At 36.7% G+C, this 22,967-nt stretch overlaps 1 long non-coding RNA gene across 4 annotated transcripts in view; it reads right to left on the bottom strand.

The window, feature by feature from the left end:
• Positions 1 to 946: 946 nt before the first annotated feature.
• Positions 947 to 22,967, bottom strand: part of LOC128627342 (uncharacterized) — a 49,233-nt gene continuing 27,212 nt past the window's right edge. For 2 of the 4 annotated variants that reach the window (XR_008391511.1, XR_008391510.1), the window contains 5 exons: positions 9,395 to 9,417; positions 7,369 to 7,507; positions 6,353 to 6,537; positions 4,191 to 4,322; positions 947 to 2,988 (listed from right to left, as the gene is read on the bottom strand). This is a non-coding gene — a long non-coding RNA (uncharacterized LOC128627342). The remainder of the gene's footprint in view (positions 2,989 to 4,190; positions 4,323 to 6,352; positions 6,538 to 7,368; positions 7,508 to 9,394; positions 9,418 to 22,967) is intronic. The other 2 variants (XR_008391512.1, XR_008391513.1) reach the window with 2 other exon arrangements.

Consider the following 22,967-nt stretch of genomic DNA (forward strand, 5'->3'; position numbering starts at 1 on the left):
TCAAATGTTAATCATGCAATTTTCCTTTACAAATTCACAATATTCTCAAGCATCTCACCTAGGAATGCAAACAATTGCCTGTTGTACCATAAGAAGAAGAGGCAAACATTTTAGTTCTGGAAGTCAGAAATCTGGTTTTAACCAGCATAGATATTGTTGAAAAGTCACTACAATAAGGAAAGAAAGTCAAATTAGAGACATCAAAGAAATGGAGATCATGCAAATTTATGAAGGACTCACTACTTAAAGATAGTGACTGAAATTTGGTGCTGCATTTAATCAAATTTAATATTCAATAAATCCAATATTTCTGACACAATGATGAAACTAAAAACAAACAAAAACTAATCTTACCTTACCTAATAAGGGTAAAAAACACTGAGAAACATACATGAAGTTCATAGTCCAGAGACATAAGCTCACTGAAAACTAAGAACTAATCAATCATGAGATAAGAGAGCTCTTCCCCTGGCCCCACAGTGTACCACCATATTGCTAACTACCTACTTACAGCAGTTTCTTTTACCTGGTATATAATGTCTGATGATCAAAAAAATTATAAGAAGTAGTAAAAGACAAAAAACACAAACAACATGATAGTGTTTTCAAACACTATTTGAAAAGATAGAGCAAGTTTCAAAACCAAACTTGGAAGGGATGTTGGAATTACTGGACAAAAATGTAAAACAACTATAACTAATATGTTAAGTGCTCTAATGAGTAACAAAGACAGCAGGAAAGATCAGATGGACAATGTAACCAGAGTTATGGAAATCCTAAGAAAGGAATAAAAAACATGCTGAAGATCCAAAACTGTAACAGAATTGAAGAATGTCTTTCATGGGTTTATCCATAGACTGAACAAAACTAAGAAAATAATCTCTGACCTAAGCATATATTGAAAAAAAAACCCTCCAAAACTGAAAAGCAAAGAGAACAATAGAACCACATAAATATAAGTCGATGTGATCTTTGTAAAGGAGCAAAGACAACACAATGGAGCAAAGATAAGCTTTTCAGAAAATGATGCAAAAAAAAGACACATACCTTACACCTTTCGCAAAAATTGACTCAAAACTTATCAAAGACCTAAACGTAAAATTCAAAACTATAAAACTCCTGCAAGATAACACAGGAGAGAACCTAGATGAGCCTGGGTGTAATAATGACTTTTTAAATATCACACCAATGGAATGATTCACGAAAGATGTAATTAGTAAGCTGGATTCCATCAAGATTAAATACTGCTCTTTGAATGCCAATTTCAAGAGAATGAGAAGATAAGCGACAGATTAGGAAATAATATTGACAAAAGAAACATCTGCTAAAAGACTGTTATCCAAAATATACAAAGAACTCAAAATTCAACAATAAGAAAACAAGCAACCCGATTAAAACATGGGCCAAAGACCTTACCAGACCTTTCACCAAGGAAGATACACAGATGGTAAATAAGCACAAGAAAAGATGCTCCATATCATGTGTTCTCAGAGAAATGCAAATTAAAATAGGAAGGAAATATTACCACGTACTTATCAGAATGGTCAGAAATATGGAATACTGACAACACCATCAAATGCTGGTGAGGATGGGCAGCAATGGAAATTCTCATTCATTGCTAATGGAAATGCAAAACAGTGCAGTCTGTACAGAACAGTCTGGTGAGTTCCTACCAAACTAAAAATGCTCTTACCATGCAATTCAGCAGTCGTGTTTCTTGGTGTTTACCCAAGGAACTGAAAATTCTATATCCACACAACAGCCTGCACGCAGACGTTTAACTGCTAAAATGTGGAAGCAACCAATATGCCTTTCAGTAGGTAAACAGCTAAATAAACTGTGATAAATTCATATAATGGAATATTTTTCAGCACCAAAAAAAATGATTTATCAAGCTATGAAAACACCAGAAAGAACTTAAAGTGCATATTATTAGGTGGGGAGGGCCAAAATGAAAGGAACATATACTGTATGATTTCAACTATGATATTCTGGAAAAGGCAAAACTATGAGGACATTAAAAGTCAGTGGTGCCCAGGGATTGGAGTTATGAGGAGGCATGAAAAGGTAGAGCAATGAGAGTTTTTAGGGTATTTAAAACACTTTATATGATAATATAATGATGAATACATGTTATTTATACATCTGTCCAAACCCACAGAATATACAAGGCCAAGAGTGAGTCCTATAGTAAATTATGGAGTTTAGATGACTGTGATTGTCCATCAGTGATAACAAATGTATCACTCTGGCAGGTGATGTTAATAATGGGAGAGGCTATGCATATATTATGGTAGAGAGGTACAGAAAAGCTCTGTACCTTTCTCTCAATTTTGTGGTGAGCATTAAACTGCTCTAAAGAGGATGAGACTTTTCTTAAAAAAATAAAGTTATAGTTAAAATCGCAAAGCCTTTATTTGTATTTATTGCTGTTCTTTTATACTATGCTGTGACATGAAATTCCCATAAATTTCTGGTGTTCCTTTAGAGGAAACAAAGATATCATTCTCTCATCAGTCATTTGATGTTCGGGTCATCCTGACAAGCAGGGGCATGTTCTCTCTGAAGCTAACTCCAAAACCCTTGGGCAATAGATGAAATTGCAAGAAAGATGGAATGAAGACTTCTTAATTTAGGAATAGTGCTGCTATTGGACACCTGCTTTGATATGAGAGTTCAGTGTAGCACTGAAAAAAAGGAAGGTCATCTTAGCAGTATAAGAATAAAAGACAGTTGAATTAGAAATATCAATGCAAATATGGCTTTTGTATTTTAGAAAAGGTTACATTCTCACAAGACATAAAGGAGACAAATAGCTTTTGTGTCATCCTCTTCTATGTCAAATGCTCATATAAAGTAACATATCCAGTACTTGCTCAGTGGCACCCAGATTCAATCCTTTGGCTACAGTAGAGAAGGCCATATCTTCTTGGAGACCAAATGATTCAATCGATGTAGGGAAAACAATTCAAAATGAACCTGAAATACCTGTTGTCAAAGCAAGCACAAGTTCAGCATAATACACAGGTAATTTTAAAAGTGACAAAGAGCTGTCTGAAAAAAGTTACTAATGGCCAAATTATATCCATAATCTCTTCAAGAGAATCCTCTCTTTACTCTGGACTTTATATAAAATATAAAACTGTAGGATAATATGCTAAAGAATCTTAGAAGCTTTGTTGTTTGATTTAAAGGTTCTGTGAAGCATGGTCTTATGATACTTAAACATCATGGTGTCTGGCTAAAAGTTTCTGATGTTGCTCTACCTTAAATCACTCTAAGGTCTTAGCAATGGTTCTTATCATTTCACTTTGGATTTGATCTTTGGGTTTCCTTTACCTCGAGAAGCTTTTACTGTCTGAAAAAAACAAATCCTTTTTACTTTTTATATTTTCTTCTAAATTCTACTTTTAAAATTGAACAATTAGTTCTTTACTACATCTCCCTCGCTCCTCATTTGATTATTGCTCTCTATAAAAAGCTAGGTGGAACCTGTGGACTATGCCTAGAAATATCTTTAGCTATATCTTGAAGGTCATTTAGAGCATTTTCTTCTTTTTTTCTATGCTAATATAGGCAACAGTTTTGTTAACTTTCTCTCATTATATGACTAGGGTTTCCTTTTCTCCAGCATTCAGAAACATCTTCCTCACTTTTCCTTAGCCCTCTCTGACAGCCTCCTTAAGTCCCTTTGTTCCACTCTCCTCTTGTCCCTTACAAGCCCCCCTCCCCCAGACCCTGCTGATATCTACTTCACCTAAAATCTTTTGCCACTACTTTTGGTGTTTTGTTTAAGCAAAGGCCCACTTCCAAATCCAAAATTCTGTTTCAGTTAGTACTGCTGCATAATAAATGCTCCAAACATTTTAAACAGCAAAAATCAATCTATCGTCTGCCATGTTTTCTGTGGGTCAAGAATTTGGAAGAGGCTCAACTAGGTAGTTATGACTTGGGTTCTTTCAGGTTATCAAAATTAATATCTTCTATAGTTGGAACACTGGAAGCTAGAGCATTCAGGAACTAACCAAGCATTTTTTCTTCATGTTGTCTGAGGGTTTATGCATGCCATCTCTGCTTATGAACTAGTTTTGGCTTCTTCACAGCATAACATCCTTGGGGCAATTGAGACTATTTATATGGCATCTTGAAGGTCCAAACGTAATGTTCCAATGAGAAATATGGAAACTTACATTGTGCTTAATGATGTAGCCTTAGGAATCATGTATTGTCACTCTTATGGCATTTCTTCTGTTACAAGCAAATGAAAAACACATTCAGATTCCAGAGGAGGGAACTTAGACTCTAGTTCTAGTGAAGAGGTCCTATAAATTCAAATGGGGAAGAGATACTTTTGCAATCATCTTTGGAAAATAGAAATTGGGATATGGCCTGACTATGGAGAGCTTCATTTGCAAGGCCTACAAGCTTGACAACTTTTCTGTATAGGCTAGTTCTAACTTTCAATGTTAAGATCAGTAGAAAGGTATATTACAAGTAATTTACTTAAATGGTGGTTGAAACTATAAAAACTGAGATTAAAGTACTTAAAAATGAAATAGAACTCATATAAGTTTATCACTGTTATCACACTCATTCACTTAGACATGTAAGAGAACGGGGAGAAATTACAGTTACCTACTATGCAGTTTTACATATTATAAAGCTAGTTTTGTGTATGCCAGAGGCAGATACAATTATGTTTAGAGTGTGGATATTGCCCCTCACAGGTTTCATCATGAAAACATATTGAAAACTGTTGTTGTGGCCAATGAGAAGCCATTGAAAACTTGAATGTCAATATCAAGCCATTTTCCAAATTTGAAGTGACTTCTTTGAGGCTAAATATGATTTTATTCCTTTTTTGCTACCATTACTACAATTTCTTTCAACTAGAGAGGCTATTCCAAACCTTTTCTACTTTCCTCATACCCTTAAATCACCATTAGCCACTTCATTTTTCAACAGATATTTTCAACTTATTCAAGTTAACATTATCACCATTAACCAGTAAACCAAGCTAGACACTTCACAGTTTCCCTCAATTTCTCCCACTCTTCCGCCTCTAACTGTCTGTTCTTAACTCGTACATAGTCTATATCTAAAACATTTCTTTGATCCTCATAGCTTGGATTTAGCCATTTATAAACCTTCACTTGAATTAATTCAATGAATATTCAACTTGTCCTCTTAAGTCAAGTATCTGTTAGTCAATTATTTTTGCTTCTTTGAACTCAATTCACATTGTTTTCTTGAATGTTTTCCAATCATTCAGTGGATAAAGAAGACCTTCCTTTACATGACACCAATAAATTACAAAAGCCATTCACTTCTTCTCAGATTTGCCAACCAATGAAATTCAGCAGTCCAACTGCTGGATAGAAATTAGTGCAGATTCTATTCTAAGGTTCAAAGAGAGTATGTTTGTTGTGGGGAAAAGGAATAGGAGTTGAAGTCATCATATTATATTTAGATACAAAATATGCATATTAATTATGTACAGAAATCAGAGGAAATAAATATGTTTATTTATCTAGTTTATGAAGCTAGTTTATGAAGCTAGTGATATTTTTAAAACCTCCCCCACTAGCAATCAACTTTACCAGTCTTCTTTAAATATCTATTTTTAAATTTTTTGTTCAAATGTCTAGTGACTCATTTTCTCATTTCTAGCATTCCATCATAATCTTTGCTAATATTTTTTTAAGATTTTATTTATTTATCTTTAGAGGGGAAAGGAAGGAGAGAGGGAGAGAACTGGCCTGCAACCCAGGCATGTGCCCTGACTGGGAATCACCCGCCCGCCTCAATCCACTACTACACCAGCCAGGGCGCTAATATTTGTGTTTATATGTTGAAAAATTATCTTTGTCGGGTAACATTTAATAACTAAAATTTAAAATATCATCACAACATTAAGCCCTTAATATCAAAATAATCAGATCCCTCCTCAGCTAATTATTTTGCTTGAGACAGAAAGAATCCTATGCTGTTATTGTAAAGGACTTTTCACTATTTCCTACATAGAACACTCCATAGAAATTTTTCTTCTGTCTATATTTGCCTATACTGTTCTCTTCTTAGAATGTACTTTTACCCCAGCTGTGACTGACAACCTCATACCTGCAAGAGCTAGCTATAATATAGAGACTTTGGTGATAAGCCAAACATAATTAATTTCACCTTTCTGGGCAACCGGTATGTTTTAGCTATTCTAGTAGCATGACATTTAGACCAAGAACACAGGGAACATTAAACATAATGTTCAGGGACTGTCCTTGGGATATTTCTAGTCTATACTAAAAGCCTCCTAGGTCAGGAGAACCAATTAGTATTAAGGATTAGTAAAACTAACCCTCATGGATGTATTCTCCAGGACGAACTGGTAGGGCAGGGGCAATGACCATTCGACCAAGGCAGTGTTTAGGTCCGTTGCCAAGGCATTGATAGCAAAACAAAAATGGTTTCTGAGACTCAAAATGGCACAGGGAGAAATACATTGGCTCATCTGAGATAAAGCACATTATCTTTGAAGTGAAACTAAAAAATAGAACAAAATACAAATAAAATAAAATATATATCATACACAAAATATATAAACATATAAGATGTAATGTTAAATACATAATACATAATTCATAATACATCATTAAATTATATTTATATACAATTATATATAATATAATATAATAATATAATATATAAATATCTTTATATTATTCTTCAATTAACCACATTTTATTATTGAAATCACTGAAGCTCAGAGAGAGTCAGCACCATGACCAACATCAAACATGTAATCATTGGTAGACCCAACACCCAAGTCAAACTTTCTGACACCCATTTTTTAAATGTTGTTATTTTATTTTTTTGATATTTTCAAGAGAGTGCAGGGGAACAAGAAAGAGAGGGAGGGAAACATCAATGTGAGAAACATCAGTTGATTGCCTTCTGTACACGCCCCCAGAACTCAGGAATGTGCCTTGTTGGGAATTGAACTTGCGACCTTTCAGGTGGCAGGACAGTATCCAACCAACTCAACCACAGTGACTGGGGCCCGACACCAAATTTTTATTGTTCCCCTCATCCCACTACACTTTTGCCAATGTGAATTAGGCAATAAAAATTGACACGTGGATACATTTTCAAAAGTAGTCCAAGTTGAGAGAAAGAATTGCAGCAATTCAATGCAAAGTAAGAAAGAGCTTGAGCATTACATGACAACATGATTAAAGTACACGACTGATCCCTGATGTGTTGAAATAATTGGTTTCCCCAGCTCTTTATCTAAACCAAGCAAAATTACCAGTGACTATATGATAAGAGATAGATGCTTGTCAGAAAGAGAAGTCGCTTGAGTAAATAGCTTACATGGAGGTTACCTCTGATATTCAGAACACTAGTTTTGAAGTAAAACATGATCGAGCTTCATATCTATGCTACAAACTTGAACAAAAAGGTTTAGAAGACAGCTACTGTCAAGGAGAAAAGGATATGCTTTTTTTCCTCCCTGCAAAAGAAAACATCAGATGTTATTACAGCAAATAAATAAATAAAATGTAAATCTGTACAAAAGTCAAAATTGTTCTGCAAGACATGACGGATTTTGATACTTTCTAGTTAGCATGGTTCTGCATCTATGCACAACTCAACAGAGCAGACAAGATAACAAGTGGCTCAGAATGATTTTTTTAGACACAAATAATTCTGACCCTTTGGGGTTTAACCTAATCTTTAAGGTACAATAATCATGATTTAACTGTCAACACATTATATAGCTAATTTTGGAATTACTATAATAAAAATAAGAGAGTGAAGACAAGAAAAAGAAAGCATACATACAATTTAGGGAGCATTAATTGTGCAGAGTTAAATACAATGAAACACATGAACTGGTGAAAAATTAAAAGAAGAATTTTTGTGACTGTAAAATCTACCATGGTATTTACACCATAAAAATAGAAATATCATGTGAGTTGGTAGACACTAATTGAGGTATTCTAAAACAAAAAGCCAGATCCCCACTTGACAATGGCTAGAAAAAAACTAAAAATAAAGAATTTTCATATTTACTTTCCTAAAGTTTTCTATGAGAAAGTTGGCATTATCCTATTCATTTGTATAACATTTCTACATATTTTAACCTACAAGTAGTAATTTTAACCTATAAAACTAATGTAAGTATATGCCTCCCATCTGACAAACATAGCACTTGACATCCAGAAGTGAGATAATAACTCTGCGGAAGAAGACTGTGTGAGAGAACAGCAGGGTAGGCAATTTACACACAGAGAGAATCTAGCCTTGCTCCAGGCAGACAACAGGGTGAGCCTCTACTGCATCTTCGAATGTCGTGATAAATCATAGCTCCGGAACAGAATCTTCCTGCTCTCTAATAGGCTGGTGAGAACTAGTCACACTCAGTTTTATAAAGAGGAGACAAAGCTTGTAATAAAGAATAAGCCTGAGCATATAAATTCACACATTTTAATATTTTACAAGTCACTAAGGTTACAGCTAAATGGAACATTTGTCCTTCCACACCGTTTCTCACTTCTCGGCATACTCCATTCATTTCACTGGTCAGAAAATGACTGTTGAAAATGGCATAAAACATTGAAGATGCAACTTAACTACTATGTAGTTATTTTGTTAGGGTTCATGGCCACTGCAAGAGACAGGCATAATTTACACAGCCATTGTCCTGGCAGAGGGAGTTAACAACTACACCAAGACCCAAGAGGAAGTTGGCTAATTAAGCTGGTATCTAATAAGTCAGCCTCCATAAAATGAAGGCATTCTATTGTTGTAACAAGATGTTCCACACATGTACTTTCTTCAACACTCCTTTCTCTTGTAGTCTGTCCCTCTTTTAAATATGTCTTTGATGGCTATTCCCACAACTTTGGAGCATAATGATGCAGTGGTTGGTCAAGCGAGTAAGCTCTGAAGTGAGAATGGCTTGGTTTGAACCAGGGCTCAAACGTTCCACTTCAGAGTTACAATATTGCCCTATCCCTCTAACTCTCAGTTTCCTTATTGCTTTGGGGTTTTCTTTGTTATTTTGTTTTATTTTGTTTCAAAATCTGAAACAGGAATAATAATATTGATTTTTTAGGGTTAGTTTAACAATGAATTTTTAAAGATCTATGTGGAATACTGAGCATCTTATCTGAAATAATTATTTGGCACACACTATTTTTATTACTCTCATTCACAAGAAGACTCCAGCTCTCAAAATATATTTGACCTAAAATCCACCACCATTACCAAGTATTACCGAATGTTTACCATATGTTAAGTTAAGCACTCTATTGGACTCAAGCTCTTCTCATGCATTTCTACATAGAACAATGTAAAAACTTCTCTTAGACATATTTGGAGCCTAGTACACTACCTGTTCAATGTCACTCCGTGACCCTAGGAACAAAACAAAACAAAAAAGTTTCAAGAACATGTCAGCTAACCCATTTCTGTGCATGAATATTGACATTTACCTAGTTAAAAAAATAAAAACTTTTGTACTTAAGACATCAGTTTATTCAAACATACCATAAGTCTTCTTTCCTGTGACTTACAACTATTATACAAAACATACAAACAATCCTTCTAGGATGTGAGATACATTCTACCTCCTAAGCCATTGACTTTTAATGTTTGCTTCTTTTCTGATTAGATCATTAAAAATTTTTCAATGCCTGTTTTATATTTGATATGTCTTATCAAATCTGCTAGTTTAAGAATTTCATGTGTTACTGAACTACAGGTCACTCACTGTCTCTCTACTTTTACTATACATATCTAGTACATGTTAAAATCTAACATCAAAAACAATGTAATTACCAATCAGTCACTTGGTATTCTATGTATCGAACCACAACATAATGCTTCATCTTATAATTTTGCCTTCCTGGAAATCAGTTGAAATAATCTCATCTCTCTCATACTTCTTTGTCCAATGATTACATTCATTTTTCTGGCCAGAGAAAAATAGATTTAGCCATTCAACCCCCAGAGTCATTACTTAGCTTCTACTGTCTGCTAATTATATGGAGAAGGAACACACATACAGAAAAAAAAAATCATTAGTATGAATGAAAATTCCAAATGAGAAATGAAGCAGTAACTCCTATAGAGATTTTGAGGATGGCAAGATCTCAGAAAATGTTAGGGGGAAAAATTGTATGTCAGGGGGTAAACTCAATCTCTTCTTAGCTTGTTTGGGCAGCTCATCGACTCTAAAGACACTCTGAATTCTTATGATTCAAGAAAACCCATAGAAATGTTTTCTGGCATCTAAAGCTATAACAGATGGCACACCTATCTATATGCGCATTAATGTGAGCTGATATATGCTTTCAGGAAATGAGGATTATGAAGTGGTGTATGCATTAAAGGGCCTTCCAATATTGTAATGCTCACTTAAACTCTTATTTCTTCTGTAAATAAAACATAGGTTTTCTATATTTTCTATGAAGCAGAAACAATCTTTCCACAAAATTTAAGATAAGAACTTAGCCATCTTTCAGATGAAAATATATATAAATTGATTCATCAAAAATATAAACATTATATCTTGGATATTTATTTTTCTCTCCAAATATTCCTTAAGCTTAGGTTTTCATTCTGCCATTCCTCAACTGATCATCCACAAAAGGAAATCTCTCTTCCTAAAAAGCAATTGGACATTCATGTTCATATCATTTTCTCTCCCTTAAGAAGTCAGATATGTTTATAGGCATTTCATCTAAGGAACATTCTGACATTATGTAGAAGGAATTATAAATGAAGAAAATTGATCTGATTTAATTTGGTGGAACATAAGCCAAGAGGTTTATTATAGACAAATTCCCTCAACAGTGAGCTGTTGCCCACTAAAAGCAGTTTCATATAAATGATTACATCGATGGGGAGATGTAAAAGTCTGGCAGACCCAGCCACCACAGTATTATTATTTTTTCCATAAACAGTATTCTGTGCCCCTCCAACCAGCTGCATCCAGGAGAAGTCACTCAAATGCAGATTACAAAAAAATATTCTTATATGTGATAGGTTAACTACCCCATCTAGAGATTTGTGGGAAGATAAGTAGTCAAACTCCAAAAGATATCGACCACAGGAACCTATCAACGTCCAGTCATCTGCTCTATGGATTGAAATCTCCTCTGTCATAAACACTGAGCCATAATCTCCAAAATGCCTCAGTTAAATTGTACAAGAAATGAAAGGAGTAAAGACAGTTCCCACCAAAGACATGGCTTCTCCAGTTTTCACCAGTTTAGATGATAGAGTTGCCACTTTGAAATCTTTACAAGGCACATGAATATATTTATTGACTTTAACAGCAAATTATGTTAGCATGGTGGTCAGTAGTCCTGAACAAATGGGAGAAGCTCCAGACATGGGGTTAGGTCAGATACTTACAGTGGGAATCACGGACATGTGTGGTCCAGGTAAAGTAAGTTTAGAAAGTGACAGTAAATTAAAACCCTTTTTCTTTTTTTTTTAATATTTTCTTAATCTATTTTTCGAGAGAGGGGAAGGGAAGGAGAAAGAGTGGGAGAGAAACATCAATGTGTGGTTGCCTCTCATGCGTCCCCTGCCGGGAACTGGCCTGCAACCCAGGCATGTGCCCTGACTGGGAATCAAACCGCGATACTCTGGTTCGCAGGCCCGCGCTCAGTCCACTGAGCTACGCCAGCCAGGGCTAAAACCCTTTTTCAAAGTTGGATACTACCAGCATATTTTATTGTACATACTTTACAGTGGAGTTCATCCTCAAAAATATTGTAAATTTAAAATAATATTGGTAATGATGATGATGATGATGAAAATTTAGTTAAAATGCCCCTCTCCTACCAATGTCCTGGCCAGAGATATAATGAGGACAATATGAAGTCACAGTAAAGATGATTTGCCCTTTCTCTAAAGTTTGATCTATCATCATCTTGAGAATGATGTTTTTCCGGATTAAGATCACAGGCACAGGAGACAGAAAGATTCGGACTGGAATCCTTACTAGCTGTGTAACTTTGGGGCAAGGTCTTCCTTCAACCCAGCAAGCAGGGCTCCTGCCCTGGGCCCATGCTTAAAAGGCCTTAAATTTCAGAGTCCTGTCCTTAGCATTGTCTAAGACTGCCACAGAGTATCCGGAAGTAAAGCTTTCCAGAAAGGGTGTTCCACACCCAGACCAGTTCTGGGCCCTATTCACCAGATTCTCTCACCTCAAAATTTCCCACACCATTACTCACTACCAGCATGTTTTTCCCCTTCAGAGATCTTTCCAATTTTTTACCTCCACCCCTATTTCATTGCCCACATGTAGGGTGGGCCAAATGCCCCACTGAGCTACAGCACTCAACCTATTGTTTCCTTCCAGGGCCACAGGCCCAGCCTGGCTAGTGGTTTGCTTTCAACTGATTCCAGCTGTCTCAAAATTTTTTATATAAAAAGGGCCCCAGAAAATAACTGTTTGCCCCTACACACACACACACACACACACACACACACACACACACACACACAGAGATACATTTTAGGGGACCACCCAAACTTTGAGCAAATTCCTTAAATTTTGTAAACCTCCATTTCCTTGCTGGTTAAAGGGGAAAAATAATATGTACACCACTATGTTTTTCTGAGAATACAATTGTGTAAAATATGTACAGAACCCACTACAGTACCTGACTTAGTATACTCAGTCACTCTCACTCCCCCTTAAATGACAGCCTAGGGTCACAGATTTGCAGCACATGTCCAGAGCTGCTACAAGCCACTTGGCTTGCAGAGCTCACTTCATTTCATTTACACCCATTTGCATGCCTCCAGAGAAACAGGTACTCTCAAGTTGGTGGCCCGCTTTAATCACCTTATACTGGTCACATTCACAGAAGTATGTATTTCGTCACACCCCCGTAGGACTTTTAGTTTATGATTTACATACAACTCCTTCAGTTTTTATTCTTATTTACTATTGAGGAATATAAGGGCAAACAGTTTAACTTTTTGTCTCGTGACAGACAAAGGTCCTTTGTTTAGATAAACATTTGCGACCCCCAACCCATGGCTTTCTTGGCATCTGGTCCTCTGCTGCCTGCAATGTCCTCTGCTCATTTTACCTACTTGCCTTGATTATACGTTATTCAAAACCATTAAGAATCCTTGTTCTGACTTTACTGTGTAGAACACAGTGCATGGAATATATGCAGGTATAATTACAGAGTTTCATATTGTAAAGCAGCAGTCCCCAACCTTTTTGGCAGCAGAGGCTGGTTCCATGGAAGACGGGGGAAGGGGAGGCAGGAGACAGAGCTTAGGGGAGCTTCGTTGGCTTGCTGCCCAGTACCGAACGGGCCACAGACCCTTACTGGACCACCACCAAGAGATGGGGTCCCTGTTGTAAAGGGTAATAAACATATATTCCCCACCTGAAAGTGCTCCTTTCGTGAGGTCCTTTCCATAGCACTAATCCCACTGCCTTGCAAATGTATCATTAATGTCTATTTATAGTCCTCACTAAATGGACAGCACATTCAGAGCTACATAATCCAGCCTGGGCCTTAGGTAAGGCCTCCCACAGAAATGATACCATAATAAGATAACACTACACACTCATTACAATGGCAAATTTAAAAAAAACTGACAATGCCATGACTTGGCAATGGGGTGGAACACTGGAAATCTCTTACATTGCTTAAAAATATGTATGAAATGGCAGTCTGTTTGGAAAACACATGCCATATAAAATAACAATTCTACTTCCAGATACTTAACCAAGAGAAGTTAAAATCTGTGTCCATACAAAAGACCTATAAACAAACTTTAAAATAGAGTTATTTGAAAAGGCCAAACCAACTCAAATGTCCTATAATAGGTAAATTGTAGTTATTTACATGACAAAACACTCATCATCAATAAAAAGAAATGAACTATTGAAACACAAAATAACTTACATGGATATTAAAATCCCTTCACTAAGCAAAAGGTGCTACAAACAAAAGCATACATACTGCATGAGTCCATTTAACATGAAACTCTAAAAATGACAAATCTAACATATAGGAAACAGATCAGTGGTTACCCAGGCTAAGGTGAGCTGGACTGAATGGGAAGGGACATAACGAAACTTCTGAAGATGATATACACGTTCTATATCTTCACTGTGATGACACTTACACAGGAATTTACATTTGCCAAAACCCATTCACACATACTTGAAAAGGTGCATTTTATTGTTTAAGTCAATAAAGTTGACAATACGAATAGATAGATAAATCCTTGGTCATTTAAAAGGCCATAACTGACCACTCATGAGCTCCACATGATGAAGTTTCTTTGGTTTACCTCTTTGGGGTCCCTTCTAATTGATGTCTAACAGCAAAACACAATGACATATTTTAACAGTATCATGGACAACAAAAATCAATTTTCAAATTTTTTTAACTAACGTGTGATACAAAGCATTAGTGTCCCTCTACCTAAAAAAATATTTAGTTCTGTTCAATTCATTGTATTTTCACTCAGTGAACATTGATGCAGATATCATCCTTTCTAATTAAGAACCTAGTGGAGTCATCTCAAAAGTGAAAACAATAACAAATTAATGTGGCAGGATGAAAAAGAGGCTGTACTAATGGTAATTGTTAACGCAACCACTAAACAGCTGCTCAGCTCTTTCCAGAATCAGCCTTACCCCCGATTACATCTTGAGCCTTTCTCTCCTGGCTTTGGACCATCTGTCATTTGGCAGATAAGCCATATTCTGAGACATCTATATTCAACCACCATTCTCAAACCCTGCAAGTTTGTACTGATTCTAGGCAAGACCATAATTATCTATTTTAACATTTTATTTTCCTTAGATTCACTTAAATCCCTATCACGCAAGGGGAAATTTTAGAAAATTTCAGTAGCAAATGCACTCTAATTGCCTCTGGGAAGGTTTCCTCACCTTCTGGAAGCTTTTAGTAGCAATTCAATAAATTTTCAAACCTTGCAAAGAAGAATACCATGTAATTTCCTCTAGTCAATAATGAGAATTCACTGGGGATTCAGCTAATTCAGAAGCCTCACAGATTTGGAGCATCTGTAGAATTTTTCTCTTTAGCTACATTTTCCTCTCTGTCTTGAATATAATATTTTAATTAATCATGGCTATATTCATTTATCATTCTCTTGCTTTCCACATTTTATATTTCATTTATGAGAAATGGAAACAAAATTCTCTTTCTTGATCTTTGAAATAGCCCCAAGTACCCAGTTAATTTCCAAATCTATTTTCTCAGTTGAGTAGGGGAAAAAAATGAAATAGAACCAGCTTGCTGAACTAAATAGAAAAAAGTTCAGAACTTAGATGAAGAGCTAAATTTATCATTTCTAATACATCAAATCAACAAGTTTATGGACAGCCTAGAAAATTCTACACTCTAATCTTTTCTCCTAAACACCCACTGAATTTGTCATCCAAGGCGAGTTGAGGAACATGGAGGCAAAGTAATCTTCATATACGACTATTCTTGGGGACCCTGTAACAGGGGATCCATTTTGCTTAACACAAGCACATCAAGTTATTACTTTCTTGACAAGCTATCTAATTTGTACTCAGAACAGTCAAAATACTTGATTTAAAAAATAAAAATAAAAAGCAGTTTTTACATGTGATAAAAACCAACTTCGTTTTGATTTAGAGATAAAAACAGACACTATTGCATGCAACCCACTGTTCTCTTCCACCTGCCCATGTTTTGACATTCCGGGGGAGAGAGACACTTCTCTCTGCACAAGTGCAAACATTTGAAATGACCACAGAACAGCAGGTTCTCAAAACAGGATGATTACCTTCTTTCTTCAACTGTGTGTATCCTTTCCCATTTTCAATTGAGCATTGACTGGTCACTTATTCTTATGCCTAGGAATCATTGGCCATAACTATCCTAGGGGATAAGAGTTGCGCTGTAAAAAAGATCACATAAGAGGCAGAGGGCTGGTGCTCCCATCACTAGAGACCAGTCCCCACTTTGATTTATTTGCAGCCCCTGGCACACAAACCTGCTCACTGCAGTTAGTAAACAGAACAACTAGACAAAGAGCAAGGCAGCTCACATGTTAGAATGCTTTGCTTACCAAGAAAGCACCTACTATATTTCAAAGAACTCTTACACTAATCACACAGCCATAAACAATGCATACTTTAATTATACTTCCTCTGAAGAAAAACACTATTCTCACTAAGCATTCAAGCAGATTCATATTACTTTGAGTACTTGGCAGACCTACAGTGGCAGGTGCCGCAGGCCTCAGCATAAGAAAAATATAAAGGCTAACATATATAGCCCGACCCTGGCCCTTCCTGCTACTCCTTTCACTCCTTCCTCTTTTAAAAACCAAGTCAGGAAAAGTCAAAATAAGGATGATATTATTCCTTACTGATGAAAATTGAGTTTTACAAATATGCAGTTCTATTTTTTCCCCAAAATAAGTTTTTGGGATACTTTTATTAAATAAAACAACTCACCATTTCAGTTTTCAATATTGCCACTATTGAACAAACATACACACATGCCAAAAATGTATACACAATTTTCAGGGAATCTCAGGTACCCAGAGTGCACATTCTGTTCAGTTCGCATTTGGGTGCAAGCATGTGTTTGGCCTCTCAAAGTGAGTTCACCTTAGAAAACAGTTATGATACACCTAAGTTATACTTACATCTGAGCTTTTGACCTTGCTCATCACAAACCTCACAAATGAAGCACAGATGACTCCTACGTTTCTCACTGTCCATGATAAGTCCTAAATATTCTAGAATGAAGCTGGAGAATCTGTGGTCCTCATGTTGGCAACCAAACCAATTTTAAAAATGCTTGGCTGACTAGTGCTAGAGTACAGAGTGGCTTTTGGTGCCAACTTCAACACACAGAATCAGCACCCTAAGAGAAATGCCACACTAAAATTAGTGCTATCAATTCTTTTTGATAAGATATCCTTATTTCCTGCATGAGTTTTAAGGAACAAAATTTGCTAAAGAGCCTAAAATTAGTTAGAATCAAATTAGGTTTCACAGACAAAGCTGCAGAGGATATTTTTCTGTGGTTGTGTGTGTGCTCACCGATGTGGTTTTGTGCTCGTCTTCCTAACCTATGACTAAGAGAATAATAACTGCACGTATTTTTCAAGGAATAATTAAAACTGATAACACCTTTCTCTTCAATGAGTGGAAAAACAAACAAGGGGCAAAATTTCAAAGCCGTTGCTGATGCATTAATGGTTGGGATTTTGTTTTCTGTTTCAGATTTTCATTAATGTGCGGTCTTAATAAGTACAAAGGAAATTCATTTAGAAGTGACAGAGGATGAAAATCTCAATCCATGACATTTTTAAAAACTGTGCTTTAATGAATAAAAATACCACTCTCTTCATTTTTCTGCTGCACACATGATTCGGTCCCTAGTCCCTACCCTGCTCCTACTCAGGATAACCCCCCAGGGCAAGGACCTCCCCTGATCCCCTAGAAGACCACTTCATTCTTCAACATGATTTCTCCCATACTATCTACTCTAGACTTGCATCTAGGGCATCTACTAGCCAGGCTTTTCCACCTGTTCAGAGTTTTCAACCACATTTGGAGAAAACAGCCTTTTTGCATCCCTTAGTCCATGTATAGTCACAGCTTGGGACAATGACATGCCTATGCGCTTATGTGCTTAGCTGTACCTGAATTTACATGGATTCGAAAGTGCCCTAGCAGGTGCATCTTTTCACAGACAGGACAATTATCTGTCAGTTTCCCCTAAGGCTCACAGAAAGAGAAGACCACCTACCCGAAACCAGTGCCACCAGCTGGCTCTGCCTCTGGTTCTCTCCAGCCACACAGCTGTTGCAGTGCTAGGAGGGAAAATGCAGCTGCCTCCCCTGACTCACACCTACGGGGCTTTTCTTCACTCCCATTCTCATTTCCATGAGCCCCCACTGCTTGCATCTCACCTTCCCTTTCATCTGTATTGGAGGAAGTAGCAGGCTGTGAGCGGAGTCCCATAAACACCTGTTCAGTGAAGCCTTATAGTAGCATTGCCTAAAAGACGTCACCAAGTTCTGCTAAAGAATTATTACAATTAAGAGTCCTTATGACAAGGCAGCTTGCATACAACTAATCAAACAACAAGACACCGTTTCACAAACCCTCTTGCCTCCTTTTTGGGTGTATAGAAAAATGCTGTTACTTAGCCATAGAAAGCAAGCAATTGCATAAAACAGCCAAGTACACCCATGTTCTCAAAACAGAGCACCATGGAGAAAATCACAGTCCTTTAAAATAACAACGTTCTCTGAAGCAGATAAAATCCTTTTAAAAAAAATCTGCCTTAGAGAATTCAGGCTGTTTTCATCTCTCTCCTCTCAGTTTATTCTGCATTTGCACATAAAAATGAATGTCAATACATTTTTATTAATGAAAAAAGTCTCTTGATATTTTGATTGCCTACTTTATCAGTGCAGAACAGATTATTAACCATTTTCTTAACTATCAATCTTAAAAAAAACTAATAGTCCTTGTTTGTCATGTTTAAAAATTAAAAAAAAAGAAAGCCTAACCTCCACTTATATAATACCAACATAATCTACCTTTATATAAAAATACAATTTGTTTAGGTGCTTCAAAAATATTTTGAAAAGCTTTTAGCCCTCCATTTGTTTTTGGGTCCAAGGCCAAGTGCAGCACTGCCTGGAACAATGAAGTCAATTTCTATGTCCTGTAACTGTGCCCATTTTTCAGCCAGCATGGCGTGCAGGCACGGGCTAACAGCCAGTCTGTAGAGATGGCATTTCGTCATGCTGTGAGTTAGCCGCAGGCAGACCTTGGGCCAGGTCAGCTCAGAACACACTCTTCCCAACTGTTAATCACCTTTCTAAATGTCACAGTGCCTGACATGTGGGCAGACAGTCAGAACTCCACCAGCCAGACTCTCCCTGGAGAAGTCCACACCACCAGTTCACTTCACGTGAGGCTCTGTCATAGCACGGGACGTTCCGTTAGAGCCTTCAGATGGTGCACGTGCTGAATCTTATCCCCTTGTCCAGTTGACAAATCCACATTCCTGGGGCCCAAGCAACTCCTCCAGGGCAAGGCCTTGCTGATGCCAAACAGCACTATTTATCTCTCTTATTTCAATGCATCCAGCAGATTTTGTGCTCACTCCCTAACCTCTACCAAAGCCCTGATTAAACTGGACTGTTGTAGATTTTCTTTTCTCATGTTCATCCCTCTCCCCTGCCTCGGACTTTGTCCTCAGATTTCTTCTAGGGGTCCAATGTCATTGCCCCTCACTCAGCTTTTACTTGAAAGCTCAAAGTTGTTTCCTCTGTTACATGCTCCCATTCTGTCCTGTTCTCTTCCTTTACATAAAATCACATTTGGCAGCCATTTCTCTCTCCTGTGCTGGTAGGGAGCTTGACAGCCTTGTTTACGACTGCGCTCCCAGTGACTGGAATCTGTTCGTTCTCAACTGTTTGAAAACATCAGGTGAATAAATGAATGCATGTTTCCTTCTTGAGAGCTGGGCCCATTTCTTATTTAAGTTATTCTGCCTAGTTCATTCAAGTCAATGATCAACTCAGTAAATTGTGTGTTATTCATTTACACTCTACAAATATAGTCAAGTTATAACAAACTTGATTCTCAAGGAAAGCATGTAACTTAATTTCTCAAAATTTATGAGGATTACAGACATGGAAGGGTAAAGCATTGGGAATTGAGACTGTTAAGTACAATTTATTTTTAACTAGTAGTATCTTGAAAATACTGTACCAGGTCATAGAAAATTGCTCTGATGTATGTCCAGCAGTTAAACAAAAGCCAATACATATTCATACATGTTTATTACCAAGCATGGAAAATTAAATCACAGGTAATTTAGAGCCATTCAGGCTTTTCCTTCAGTCTTGCTTCCAATATTATTTTCTACTTATACTTACATATTTAAAAAAATAATCAGTTAGTCATAGTCAACATTTCTGTGCAGAGACCATATTAGGCAGAGTAGAGAAATGCAAAAAAAAAAAAAAAAAACAGGGGGGAGACAGATGGTTCTATGTAATATGCATAATAAAATGTTTTGCTTTGCTTTGCCTTACTTGGGTATGATGCATTCAGTCTGTAATGCTTTATATTATTTTGCGTAGGTGTAGGGTTTTTTTCTCTGATTGGATGTGAAGTTCCTTGGTAACAAATACCCTGACTTTTAGTTAACTCCTCTTTACCACCATTTGTTCTTATTTCTTATCATATCAATTCATGCATTCATATTTTAAATATTTATTGAGTGTCTACTATGTATCAGTTACTCAGCTAGACTTAGGATATATAAGGGGGGAACCAAAAAAGTACCAGAATTATCTTCTGAAGGACCTTTTGTAGTACAGGTTTCTCCCACTAGGTAAGTGTCTTAGGAACCCATCTATATCAGTGTACCAACTGGTATTGTTGTGAGAGGCTGCGTTTGGCTTCAGTGAATGTTTTTTGAAGACTCAATGCCTTTGCCCATTTCATGATAGGTGATTTATGAGCGAATCTGCCCACACCATGCTGAGTGTTCAGTAGTTTTTGACCAAAAACTGCATGACCCCTGTGCCCCACCCTCCCTATTCATCTGATCTCACCCTGAGTAATTTTTTTGTTTGTTCCTCCAGATGAAAAAAGTCCTCAAAGGCAAATGATTTGTCAGTGTGGAAGAAGTGAAACAAAAAATGGCAGAAGCACTAAGAGGCATAAAAATAGACAAGTTCAAAAACTGTCTTGAGCAGTGGAAAAAACATCTCAATAAGTGTATTGCATCAAATGGGGAGTACTTTGGAAGTGACTGAAGTTTAAACATGCAAGATAAATACACCATTTTTTATAAACCAATTCCAGGGGTGTTAGTTGAGTCCCTCTCATACAGCAGAGAAAAAGATAAAGTCCTTTCTGTAATGGAGCAGTACTGAGTGTGTATGTGGGAGGGTGGGCAGAGCAAAGGTTAAACAAGTAGAAAAACAAATATAAAAGTTTTAGCTGGAAAAAGGGCTATAAAACATGTATGAGATGAAGGGGTTAAAAACTGATAAAAGTAAAAGTTATTTAAAATAAAATGGTAAAGAAACATTTAAGGAAAAACCCAAATGTACTGAGGAAGGCATTGAAAGATCTAAGTAGAGGTGTTTTAGGCAGAAGCTCTGAGGTGTCAATGAACCCAGTGAGTTCCAAGAACATCAGAAAAGAGGTATAGCTAGAGCTAAGGGAGTGAGGGGCAGAGGGGCATATGACAGGGCTGGAATGAGCCAAATCATGTAAGATTAACAGAGTCACTGGTAAGCAGTTTAGATTTTATGTCCGTGTAATGAAAAGCCTTTGATTAAGAAAGTAACATAATCTGATTTGTCAGAAGATAATTCTGGCTGCTCTGTGGCAAGTGGACTGAAGTGTTCATAGAAATGGAGGCTGAGAGACCAGTTTGCTGGATTAGGCAAGAGATAGTAGTGAACTGGAAGTGGTGAGAAGTGGTCAGATTTGAGCATATTTTGAAAGCAGAGCCCACAGATATGACTTGCAAACACTTCACATGTGAGCAATGAGAAAACAAGAAGAATCAGGGATGACTTCTAGATCATTGGTCTAAAAAGGGGTGGATAGTGATACAGTTAGGAGATGTGGAAGACCGGAGAATGCTAGTTTGGTAAGTGGAAAACAGAGGAGAACAAATCAATGCCATTGCAAGGTGTTTCTATAAGTGGTAATAAGTACGTAGCCTCAGATTCCATACCTGTAGCATTTTAGAAAGTGGCAATAGTAATCATAGCAAGGACTAGGAGAAAATAGCATCCTGAGAAAAATCACCCTTAGAAAGTATAATTGAAAATTATTTCAGACAAAGGTAGAGAATTAGCTTCAAAATTTACAAATTCTACCAGCTCTTGTATTAATATAAATTAGTTTTGTGTTATTCTTTGAATGATTAGCAATGGTTTAGTTCATTTGTCTCTTACTTATTTAGAAGACTTCTGTTTAGTATTAGAAGATTTTCTAGATACTCATGTTCTCAGAGTTGCAACAGACAAGCTAAATCATCTTTATTAATTGTCACGATGGTAATCAGATGAGAACTTTCAACTTGACCTCTATGTAGCACTCAGAACAGATGAAGATTGGTTGCTATGATATCTTAATAACGTAAATATCCATTCCATCAAGCCATGCTTTTGAAATTCATCTCAGAGTTTAATAGCGAAGTGCCAGTTCCTTAATTGGCGAGGTTTGATTAATACGTCCTTTCTTACATCCACATGGCCCATTTGCTGTAGGTTAAATTTGTTTCATTTTTCAAGTTACAACAGTTTAGGGATTTCTGCTTCTCTCTCATCTCTGATGTAAAGTATCACACCTAGGCAACCTCACTGCTTTAATTCAAGACTCAAGACATTTAACAAAGCATTTATTTTTGGTGTCCAAAAAGCAGACACTGGGGCAAGAAGCATTGTTCCAATTGTGCACATTTTTTGAGGAGGGGGAAGGTTTTGTTGGTGGTGGTGGTGGCGGCGATTTGGTTTTTTTGGGTTTTGTTTTATTTTTTGCTGTTTATCACCTAAGATTTGGAACTTTTGCCACTACACTGCTCAGTAAACCCTAAGGAAAGTTTCCAATTGGTCCAAGTTACAATAATCCTGTGAATATTTACTGCTGAGTTTCATGTTATTGTAAATAAAAAAAGTTCTACTCAGAGTCCAAATACCAAACGCATCTTCACATGGGGTCAGGCAGCATCAATGTGCCACAGGCTTTCATCATAAATCAAATACTCTGAAAAAAACTTGGAGAGTTAATTTCCAAAGTTTCCATGTAATTTACTGTGCCTTATTTTTTTCTTTGAACACAGAGAGGACAGCTGTAAATTACACAATGATTTAAAAACTAAGAGACCATTTTGCCTTCCTGAAACAAAAAC

Source organism: Artibeus jamaicensis, unplaced genomic scaffold (genome assembly GCF_021234435.1).
Source record: "Artibeus jamaicensis isolate MK-2021 breed Jamaican fruit bat unplaced genomic scaffold, CSHL_Jam_final contig_387, whole genome shotgun sequence".
In the NCBI taxonomy this organism is placed as follows: Eukaryota; Metazoa; Chordata; class Mammalia; order Chiroptera; family Phyllostomidae; genus Artibeus; species Artibeus jamaicensis.